At 45.1% G+C, this 11975-nt stretch overlaps 1 long non-coding RNA gene across 3 annotated transcripts; it reads right to left on the reverse strand.

The window, feature by feature from the left end:
* Positions 1-3188: 3188 nt before the first annotated feature.
* LOC135383808 (uncharacterized) lies at positions 3189-11398 on the reverse strand. Of its 3 annotated transcripts, none has more exons than XR_010420080.1 (3): positions 8568-11393; positions 8398-8498; positions 3189-3261 (listed from the first exon to the last, which is right to left on the reverse strand). It is a non-coding gene; the product is annotated as an uncharacterized LOC135383808 (long non-coding RNA). The 3 variants fall into 3 exon arrangements; XR_010420081.1 differs by lacking the exon at positions 3189-3261 and having other exon boundaries at positions 8289-8498; positions 8568-8664; positions 8729-11393; XR_010420079.1 differs by lacking the exon at positions 3189-3261 and having other exon boundaries at positions 8289-8498; positions 8568-11398.
* Positions 11399-11975: the final 577 nt, after the last annotated feature.

Consider the following 11975-nt stretch of genomic DNA (forward strand, 5'->3'; position numbering starts at 1 on the left):
AAGAGCAGAATGGAGGAACCTGACCTGCAATTCGGATTCAGAAGTGGCCGTGAAATTTAAGTTTTTTTTTTTTTTCGTGTTAGCGCCGCGAAGCAACTGCGGCAAATTGAAGATAACCTATTTAACTCAGTGCATCGAAATGGCAGAGAGGGAGCGAAGGGACATGTGGACATGTTTTTTTTCACATTGAAAAAGCCTATGATGACGTCGTACAGGAAGTTCTGTCGCAGACTTTGAGAGAGTTAAAGATAGAAAATTACATAGTGGACCTTCTGCAAACTATCTACTCAGGAAACAAGACCATTGGCTTCTGGGAAGGGATAAAAACCCAAGAAATTAGAGTCACCAAGGGGCTACGCCAGGGGTGTCCTCTCTCCCCACTCCTGTTCATGCTATATATTTCAAGTCTGGAAGCAAGCCTTGAGGATTTACAACTGGGATTTGATATATCGTGCAAGAAATTAGGACAGATAATACAACAAAATGTACCCGACACGATTTACGCGAACGATATTGTCCTCCTTGCAAACTCCAGAGAAGAACTACAGAACCTTATGGATATCTGCGACAAAGGTCAACAAATGAGGCTGAAATTTAGTGCTACGAAAAGCAAAGTTATGAGCTGGAGCTGGAAAAATGGGCAGGCACCCATAAATGATGAAATGGAAGAGAAACCGGTGGAGGACACGAGGCAAACAAAGCATTTGGGAGTGGTGGTGTCAGCAGACCAGTAATACTTGATTGAGCATGAGAAACAATTACGAAGCAAGGCTACTAGGTATGTTGGAATGCTCAGAGCACTGTAGCCCTTTAACCGTTACGAAGTGACACAACAGCTGTAGAAGGCTGTGGTGGTGCCAGCACTTACATATGGCAACGCAGTGCTGTGTATGACATTACCCACAGTGCAACATCTTGATAGGAAACAGAGAGAGGCAGGAAGAGTGGCATTGAAGGCACAGAACGGCAACAAGTGCAGCTATACAAGGGGACATGGGTTGGTCGGAATTCAGTGCTCGTGAAGCAAAAATATCATATGAGCAGAGAATTAGAACCCTACCAGAATTGTGGATAGTGAAGAAATTGTACCTTAGCATGATATACAAAGACGTACACACCAGATGGAGAAGAAAGATGACAAGCTAGAAGAGAGAAATTGGGGTAACGGATAAGACACTGGGCGATGCTACAATATATAATAGAAAGGAAATTCGAGACCTAACCAGGGAATGGGAGACAAGAAAATGGCAAAACGATATGCACAAGAGAAAAGCTCTAGTGACATATGCAGAAGGGAAAACTGAGATCTCGTTGGAAAGATGCTATGACAACCTGTTGGTAGCACACTTTTATTTAAGGCACGGGCAGGAGTGCTGAGGACCAGGCAGTCGTGGAAGAAAATACGGGATAAAACAGGAGACGAACACCTGCCTTAGACGATGAAAGCGGTATGCGCCATGTGTGAGGAAACGATAGAGACGACCGAGCACGTTGTGTTGCATTGCCCACGTATCCCTCCAAAGGCAGAAACAGTTTCTTTAAAAGAGGCACTGGGCTTTGGCACATATGCATATATTAATACAACCAAAAGAAGGCTGGAATACTGGTGGAGAGAAACGTACAAGTAGCACATATAAGGAACTTTAAACTGGCTGGGACACGCAGAGCACACCGCCGTGACCACACGTTGTCACAGCCAACAAGATCATCAGTTGAACCAAGTGGTTTGCAAATGCATGTGGCCATGGCAAATGGAGCAAATACCCTTAAATGTTTCAGCAGAGGGATTTCCTCACCTGATATCTCTCTGAAAATTTTCCACACCTCAATCTCTTTAATGAAAAATTTCTTCACCTCACCTCGATGTTCTTCCTAGTGGCTTTCTTCGCCTACAAGCAAAAACATGCAAATGGGGTCTGTACTTCACAAGCATTTACAAGGAGCTTCTGAGGCGCTGAAGGCGCACGTTTTTGTGACAACTAACAGAGTCGCGCTTCACAAAAAGGTGCAGGTCTCCAGCTTTGAACAAACCGGGTGAATTAGTTCGGGATATGGCTCACTAGTGTGTCATGCGCTGAAGATGAGTGTATAGGGCGCTCCTCGTTACAAATTCCTCGTTACTTAACCAACAAAGATACATGAATTAACTTCTGCAACCAAAAGAAAGAAACTGGGTCTCACTTGCAGAAACAAAGCAAAGCCTGTAAAAACAAGAACAGTTGCAGGAGCCCATCTATGAAACTATGAAACAGATACCACTATGTTCGGCATTGGTCGACAATCTACTTTGCTATTTTTTTCGTCTGAAAAGTGGTTACATATTAGAATGAATTTCAAAGATCAGCGCTGCTTCCGCAGCTGCGGAGGCTCCAGAGGCTCCGTCAAGGCTCCGTACATCAAGATCAGCATGACGTCACTTCTTAACAGGGGGAGTGAGAAGGCCTCGCCAAGGAGGCGATATTATTATATTGGACGTTATATTGGTTGTATACCAGAACTTCAGTTTTACTTTCACCTAAGTGCCTTGGGCTTCGCTCGCCTCGCTCAGAGGAGAAAGATGGCGTCCAGATGCCCTCGTGCCCGCCATACTGCCTCAGCATCCCTTTTCTCAAGGACGTGCTGTGATTGGTGGTGTATAGGGAATGACGTTTTTGCCTTCTTCCAGAGAGGGAATTCCGGCATACTCTCAGCATCCTGCGTCTACTCTTGTCACATATGCCATCGAACAGCAGTCAAACTGCAACAATATTTCGCGTGGGATTTTCAATACTGTGGTCAGTGGTCAAAGAGGAATGACATGGCATCACAGTTTCGAAATCCACTGAATGGATGTGACCGTCCCTTCAAAGATAATCTTACTCCATATCCTGTAACCGTAACTCTGAATACCCTGTGTCTATTAAATTTTTTTCCTGCTAAGCTTTGTTGTTCTAACTAAAAAGTTAATATTTATCATTAACTAATAGGCATATCTATATTCTCCACCTCCACAGATTTCTCCTTACCTCAAACTTTTTGTGAAATTTCCTGTGAAATTTATGAAAAATTTCCTTGTCTCAATCTCTCTTTCCGCAAATTTCCGTCACTTTATCGCAACCTTTTTTTCTGGGAATTCATCTCACCTTGTCAAAACCTTTTCTGTAGAAATTTTCCTCTCCCAAAATTTTTTTCTGGAAATATTTCCTCACCTCAACATCTGCGAGGTTATGACGTCCTCGCCCTCATCTGCACCCTTGTGAGGATGCCCACTTATGGTTGAACCTGCAAATTTTAGAATGGGAGTCATGACATCTGCGTCGTAGCATTTTTGAACCACCAAGCGGAGACAACCTCGACACTGGAGTAAGTTACAGTCGCATCCGGAAACCCATCCGACCGATACCGCTGTGTTTGGAAACGGCCGACAGTGTATTTGGCTACTTTTTTCGTCCGAAAAGTGCTTAGCTATTAAATAAACGAATTTTAAAGGTCAGAGCTGCTTCTGCAAATGCAGAGACTCCGGAGAAATGAAAGGGCGGCGCGCAGAGGAGAAAGGTGCCGTTCAGGTGCCCGCGCGGCCGCAGCATTCCTTTTCTTAAGGCCACGCCCTCATTGGTTCTTTAAAAGTGAAGTTTCCTCTTTTTTCCCGGACAGGAACCTCCGGCATACTCTAAACATCCAGTGTATGTTACTGTCATGCATTCCATCAAATAACAGTCAAACTAGGCCACTGTTTCGTGTGGTATTTTCGATACCGTGGTCAGTGGTCCATGAGGAATAAAATGAAACTATAGTTCCGAAATTGACTGGAACGGATGCGACACTCCCATCCTGTAACTGTAGTGCCGCACTTCCGCTTCACATTATGTAGTACCAATAGCAAACAGGTATGTGACTCAGTACTGGTTGCATTTTCAAGAACCGTGCCCTTGAGACATGGGTTTCCTCATTATGCCCCCTACACTCCCAAAGATCTTGCACCCCCTCTCCCAAGAAAAGGCCGAAAAGCCAGCAGATGCGTGTGTCACATACCCCCTCCTGAATTTCAACACCCCAACGGGAAGGAAAATCCTGCCTTGAGAGACCTAACATATTGCTGATAACCGTGCTCAGAAGCAGAATGAAGAAATGATCTTAATCCGTTTAAACAGTGCTTGAGCAGGCTAGTATAACAGAATACCATTACTTCACCCTCATATAATAGTACACCATTTTTTTAAAGCTAGGTTCAAGTTTCATGAGCCACCCTGATTAACCATAACAATCCACACTGCCAATGGAACCTCCCTGCTTGAGGTGATGTTAAATTGCTATTGTTTTACATAGTAGGAAAATCTACACTCTCCCTCGAAGGTCACTGAAGTCAATTCCTCTGGAAGAAAGAACGTCGTTCGAAACCTGCCTCGTCTGTCAAGCTGTCCACCTGGAGTCACCATGCAAAATATTTTCGCTCTGCCGTTCGCTATAGCTGTGCAATCGAATTTCCAAAAAGCGATCGGAGAAAGCAGCCGCAGACGGCCGACACAACGCTCTCGTGACGTGGTGAAGGCTCCGTGCCTTGTTTCTCTGTTTTTTTCGTCCAGCTCACACGCTACTTATACATGTTTGAGCAGTGCCGCTGTACGTGACTGGTCACGCGAGGGGAGTAGCACATACGTCATGACGTCCTCTCGTTCTGCGATGCGCTCTTTTAACGAGGAAAGTAATTTTTCAAAGTTGTGCGGAACAGAGCCCTCGCACTCTCTCTGTAGGGCACCTACGCTCATTGTTCTTTCGCAGGAACTCATTTTATTCGTTGGAGAACACTCTGGACCGGAAAACGAAAAAAAATTTTGGGGTCACCTCAGTACTCCTTTAAAGCACAGTGGCCTATGCTTGAAGCACTATCGAAGCTACTGAATACAGTACTTCCTCAATTTGTGTTTCAAATTTCCTCAACATTTGTGCAACCGGGCCCCGATATGGTTCAGTCCTGCCATTAGGTGCCGTATGCTTTCCAGGAGTCAAAGAAAAGAGACCCAGAATAATATCTCTTAGCAAGCCTCCCCTTTGGTGTTCCCTAAACGGACAAGTTTATCTGTATTGCTGATGGTGCAGCACCAGAGCCTTACTAGTAGTCACGAAGAGTATGGCCTTCACGATGATGGCTACTATTAACCATTTGCTAAAAAGGTTTACCAATGATCTACAGACCATCTGCTCTTGTGAAGTGTAGGGACTCATTGCATTCCTGCTGCCTAATTTTAAACACGGTGGAGCTGTGGCTCATATCTGTCAAAAACTCTTTTGAGTCCCTGCAGACATTGTTGAAAGGCTTCAGAAAGCATATCTTCGATGTCTCGGGAAAGTAATTTGAAATTGCATCTGCCACTGAGTCTCGCCATGCACCACTGATATTTCATGATAATTGCGTAGACAGCTTGTCCATAGCTATACGCATGCTACCAATGGGACGCTGGTTGGGATACAATGGGGTGCTACCAATTACACCATGCCAGCATGGCTCTCTCCCAGAGTTGCAGTGCCTCGACTACAAAGGGGCGGTGAACAATACATGCTCTCTTCCCATTCTCTCTTATACCTTTCTCACTCATTCCTTCAAACGTGGCACAGGGCAAAATATACAGCACATAAATGGGACAGCGGTGTAGCCAGAAAATTATTTTGGAAGGGGTGCTATGGAGATTTTACATGAGAGAGAAGGATTTCCCTCATTTTCCTCTCCCAGACGCACTACCAAAGGTACCATTTGAGGGGGTGGGTGGGTGGGTCGGGGGGGGAACCCCCCATTTCTCGCTACACCAACGGTCTGTGATATATTTATTGTTTCCACATCCTTTTATCTTGCATACGTCCATAACATCCTGATCTTTCAGACTTACGTCAATCAGCTCTGAGAGAGAAATAAAGAGAGACAGAAAACACACACATCGTGATGCATTCAGTTTTCTGGAACAGAGATAAACATTTTTTTCCATCATTTCAGGTGCACAGAGAACAATTTGTATGCTACTTCCGTGTTGCAGGTCTTTTCTTAATTGTGCATCTCAATAACAAGGCTCGTGATCTCCTTTCGTAAACTTCTCTAATGTTCCTTGAAATGTTGCTACAGCCTTCTGAATGAAGCGAAGTGAGGTTTTATCCAAGTTCCATTTTAAATGTGATAGCATTTATGAGCAGACTCTCTTGAGTTTTTATGAGGCAGGGTATGTAGCAGCATAATCCCCGCACTCATTGGCTGTTGGGAGATCGCGTGTACGAGTGCGACTACAAAACCGACGTGATCGCAAACATGCCACGCCGGCACAAGCAGCTGTTAGAGGAGGAACTTCTCCAGTTCAAGCGTAAGCGTGCCGAGGTGCAGCGACAACTGTGTGTGGGGAATAAAAAATAAATAAAAAATAAAGAGAACGACAATGTGGTCATAGGGGCCCCTAATGTACAGAGCCTCCATGCACATGTTACCAACACAGTGACTGACATGGTACAGCTTGGGACAGAAGCTTACGGAACGCGGCACTTGCGTATTTCATTATCGGAAGGGCCCCTTGCTAACTAACAATTACAGATCGAATAAGAAACTTGTGACCGGCTCTTATATCCATCTCTCAGTGTGTGTGTCCACTACTGCTTGCTGCTAGGGTGTCGCTCCAATAGAGAAATCTGATACCGCGGTGTTCCGTAAACTTTTGTCCCAAGCTGTACTAGGCTACTAGCAATGTCCTTGCCCTCTTGGAGAAGTGGACCAACCTACCGCGCACTGACGTAGCAGGGGGGATCTGGGTGTTCAACATCCCATGAAATGGTACCTTTGGTAGTGCACTTGGTAGAGGGACATGAGGAGGAATCCTCCTCTCCCATGTAAAGCCCGCGCAAAACCCCTCCCGAAATATTCTTGCTACGCTGGTGCTACCGCAAGACATGGAAGGCTTCCGATGCCTTTCCTATGCCAAGAGAGAAGACAACCGAAGTACTGGTGTGACAATCTACTCGAGAAATGACAAAACTGTCTTAGCGATCAAGACAGTCACTCTCAAAATCAACAAGGTAAAACATGCCCTAGCCACTACAGATGAAGTTGGTGATGTATGCATCGTAGAAGTGGACTATAAGGATGCCCCCACCATCATCGTGCTGGGATACATTACACCGGGGTCTTCTAAAGACAAGATCAAGAGTTTCCTTCTAGCTCTTTGATTACTTTGCAAGAACACCTTCGTATAAAGCTTGGAGGAAGGCACGTGCCCATGATTTTAATGGGAGACTTCAAGACGGACATCAAGAAGCCCCAGAACTTGTTTATGGACTTTATGAAGGAAGCCGTACGGTTTACATTTAGCCAGTGACAATAAAATTCTCACAGCATGTACAGGAACTGTTGCAGATTGTGTCTTCGTCAGGGGCATAAGGCAAGCTAGTGGTTGCCAAGCACGGCAGCTACTTCAATCTCTACGGGACTGTACTATCCATCGTCGGAGGATGCCCGCGATGAGCTTATCTGCACAGCAATTTCTGCCTCAATGTTTCCCTTGCACTTCTCCCCACATATTTCACTGATGCGATGTATTCACACACACCTGTGTTCTTGAACCACAGGTGCATCAATTGTTGGAAAAGTTCATTAGTTCCATCAAAATGCTTTTCTTCTTCGGGGTGGGGACAGCGACCACTTTGCCTCACATAAAGCCCTTCTGGTTTTGCTCTTTTTCTTTGTATGTGCATATTTCAGAGAAAGGAAGCCCTGTTCGGCTAGTATTCGGAGGAAGTATAACGGCATAGTAGTCATTTGTTGGTGTGGTGGGCTGTGCACCGAACAATAAATAAGAAGTGTCACTTTTATTTCCTGGACCACAAATTTGGAGCTCCCATGCACGCATGGGCATGTATGTCATTACAGTTTGTGACAACGGAATACAAGTGTGGGCGAAATGAACAGGACCCACAAGCTGATCGAATGACAGCCGTCTAATAACTGAATACATTGTGGAAGAGGAACAACAGCAGCCAGTGCAGAGAACTCGCACTACCACGGAGCCACTTCATTTTCGAATGGCGCTACACAAGCATTAACATAGCGTTTTATTATGCTGTGTTGCAATTTTAATCATTCAACAGCAATAATTCATGGGCAACTTCATGATGGTATAGTCGCTAGATCGGCATAATCCAGTCACAGTAAAACCATCATTGCAGTTCACTAAAGTGTCTTTCAGCAGTAAAAAAGGTACTGCTGGTCAAATTTCAATGAACTCTGGAATTTGATGTCAGCTTGGTCTCGACACTTGTAACAATTGAGAATTACATTCAACTTGTGGATATCTTTGCTTTATGTCCAGCTATACAAAGTTGTTCACGTACAATAGCAGCAAAGCAGAAAAAAGAAAACAAATCTCTGAGCACGTTACGAAAATGTCAGACCTGCTGTAGCAAGACTCGTTGATACAGTGCTTCTTTACCACCATTACACGAAACTGATAGATGATGGCTGAACCTCAGGACCTTGGCCACAGGTGTTGAATCTGGAAAAACAGAAACATTTTTTTCCCCCTAAGAATGCTTCTCAAAGACCAGACCTCAGCTACACATACGGGAACAGGCTTATCCTTGTGTGTCTCATAGAATGCCTCCGCAAATTGTGCCTTCGATTTGAGGTGTAGCTGCAGAAGTCACACTTGAAGAGTCGATCTGGAACAGGAATTACAAGTTATTGCCAGCCAGCAGTGGGTAAGATTTTAGTCCAAAACAGTACCGGCATCTACTTTTTGCCTCCAGGGGGACAAGTGGGAAATTTGTACCCCCCCCCCATTCTTGCTTCCTGAAAGGTGTCTTTTTTGCACCCCTTGCCCCCCAGTAAACGCCGGCCCTGGTCCAAATGTTGAACTGCAATGTACATAAGTCTGCTGGCTTCACCACTGACTTTCCACTTCCCTCACTTCCATCATCATTACTACTCTTATTGCTCACTGTTACAATAAATATAATATTACTATCTCACAAGTATGTGCACACAAAGCTCAGCATAAACAGCAGCAGCAACTTAACCAGATAGACATACATACTATGTTCATCACACCAACCAACGAACCAAGACATAGAATAAATGGCACACACGTATCAAGTGTCCCACTCTGTAATACGACAGCATTAGATAAGATTGATATACTACCAAGAAAGGCACACAGAAGATGATAAAATCCGAAAATAAGCAACCCATATTATTTATTACAGGTTAATAAGGCTAAGCTCGAAAACAGTTATGTCCCTTAAAGTTCACATCCCTTTTGTTGCAGCAGTGTTGCAAGACTGGTAAGACACACCCCTGTAGATTAGGCATCAGCTGCTCCAATTACACATCACAGTACATTTTGAGCCCATCTGGACACACTGGTGGTCATGCTGAAAGGGCCATGCACACCCCTTAATGGTCAGTTCAAATCTTACTATCTTTTCTCAAAACACTGAAAAAAAAAGGAAAAGGTTGCTACTGGAAGCTTCTGAATGACCTGCTGCTTTCTCTGGAGTGATACAACATTACTAGTTCATAGTAGATGTAACATATGCATACCTCACAAGTATTAGAGTCACTTTTACACACTCCATAGCAGCCTAGAGTACAGCAGCTGCGTTTGCGGAGCTTTTGACAGCCAAACCTGACACAGTCATTTGTTTACTCAAATTTGAGAGATAAAAATATGATGGAGCCTCATTCCCTTCTTGACACACATAGTTTACTATCTGAACCATGGCTATATCTATGGTTAATGGCATCTGAAAACATCTATGCAGGCTTCTGCTTTGGGCCCAACCAATTCAGGAAAACTGAAGACAACTGGAGTTTGGTTGAGCTTCCAGCACAACATTGGAGAAACTCGTGAGCCGATGCAATGACTGACAATTCTGCAGCCAACTGCAGGACTCCGTATTATGTTCCTGGTGACACCCTTCAGGGGCTCGGGATAGTGCACCTCAAAATGAACAGCTGTGAAAATAGGGAAGGGGACACCCATGAACCTGCACTCATAGCAGTTGGGATTATCTGTATACCACTCCATCCGAACACATCAGCGCCTATTCCACGCATGGACGACTCGTACATGTTTCTTCACGTGGCATACGTTTCCTATTGGAGGTACAGTTGCAGTAAGCACAAATGAAAATCATCAGCGTAGACTACTGGCTTGCACTGAGCGGTGACGTCCATGACGCCTCTGAAATGCAGGGGAAGAGCTCTTTCATTTGCGCACGTACTGAAGGCAATAAAACACAAGAAGTAACAGGAAAAAAGGCAAACATTATAGCTACGGCACAGCAGCATAGTGTGAATGGGCATTGCTATACGGCGAAACATAGAGCAAGTTCGACATTGCATACGCGTTAGTCCACCGCCATATTTCTAGTTGAATGGCTCTCTGCAATAATGATGTAATTGAAAATCTGTACTTCGGGGAAATCAGGAAAATCAAGCAAAACTTTTTTTCTGAAACCAGAGTTTTCTGCGCTAATTTTCTAATGCAGCAGTGTACAGTTGCTCTTTAACACATGTAAAGTTGGTCTATATTTAGCGATTCATAGATCGCTCGTGAAAGCTTTGTAATTAAATTACATGATTATTGCTCAGAGCCATTACATCACTATGACGCCAAAACGGCACAAAGCGAAATGGGCACCAAGGTGGGCACCATGATAGATACATGATGTAAAACCCCCGAGACTAAGGAACACGAAGGGACAGACACAAACACGAAGTCAAACACAAACACATCTTCACCAGCTCGCTTGCTTCTAAGCCATTTTTTCACATCTTCACCAGCTCGCTTGCTTCCTAGTCATTTTTTCACATCTTCACCAGCTCGCTTGCTTCCTGGCCATTTTTTTATTACCATGACAGACTTCTGTATGATCCGTGTCAAAGCAAAGAAACGCGTGCGCACACGACTTGGTAATTGGCGATACTATCGGTGGTTTTTGTCTCTCGATGTTTCAATCGTGTTATCGATATCACGAAAACTAAGTAAAGTATGTCAGATTGGTCAGATTTTCAAGTCTCGATAGGTTTAGGTTTAGGGTTGCCTATTCCCTTTTGAGTCAGGGCAGGTATCTTAGGATACCACATGCTGGGTCAGGGCCGTCAGGAACGGTCCAGACTGGAGTCAGGGCTGCCTCTGTGATATTTCGGGGCTCTCCGGGTTTTGGGATCCGTCAGGGTCCGCTTCCGGTCGTCCATCCGAAGGGGAGGCTTGCTGCGCTTGTTGCCTGGGGCACCTGGGGTCGATTCGATTGCGCAGGGCGCTCCTTGTTCGCCTTTCCCAGTTTGCCAGGTGGCGCTTGCATCTTTCAGCGATGTGGAGTCCAAGGCTGCGTTCCAATTGGTTCCAATACCCCGGTTACTCGGCTGCCTAGCAGTCTAGTCTGCGCGCTATCTCTTTTAGCATGGAGGAAGGAAACACAGGAGCAGGAGCGGCCGTTTCGAACAGATTTCCGTGGGACCCCTCTGGCGGTCGCTCCTGTCAAAACCGCCATTACTTCCTGTCCACCACGTGATCCTCTCTAAAGTTTCGATTTAGCAACGCTTTGTTGCTCGTGCTCCTTTCTGTGCTTTTATGCCTTTCCAAAGTCATTTACTCTTAAAATGTGAGCACCATTGCGGAAACAACGTTTTGTTAACGTGTTCTTACCGCGGTTGCGGCTGCCGTTCAACAGAAATCAGCTCTGTCACGGGAATAACATTTCATTGGTAAGTACGTACTGGATCGGTTGTTTCGTACTCTTGTCTGTGAGAGTCATCTTGAATCGTTCCCTTAAGAGCGGAACCGGTTTCAGCCCGATAGCTGAGGAAGGACGAGCGGACGGCCGCTGCTGGATCTCCTGGCGCTGCTGTCGAATTCCCGAGGAGAAACTGTGAAGCGCCTATGTCCGCTGCAGCGTTTTTGCTATTTTTGCGTGATGCTTTGGTGACTCCGAAAGAAGGCGATGTGTGACGCATCAAAATAGTGAAG

This window comes from Ornithodoros turicata, chromosome 2 (assembly GCF_037126465.1).
Source record: "Ornithodoros turicata isolate Travis chromosome 2, ASM3712646v1, whole genome shotgun sequence".
NCBI lineage: Eukaryota > Metazoa > Arthropoda > Arachnida > Ixodida > Argasidae > Ornithodoros > Ornithodoros turicata.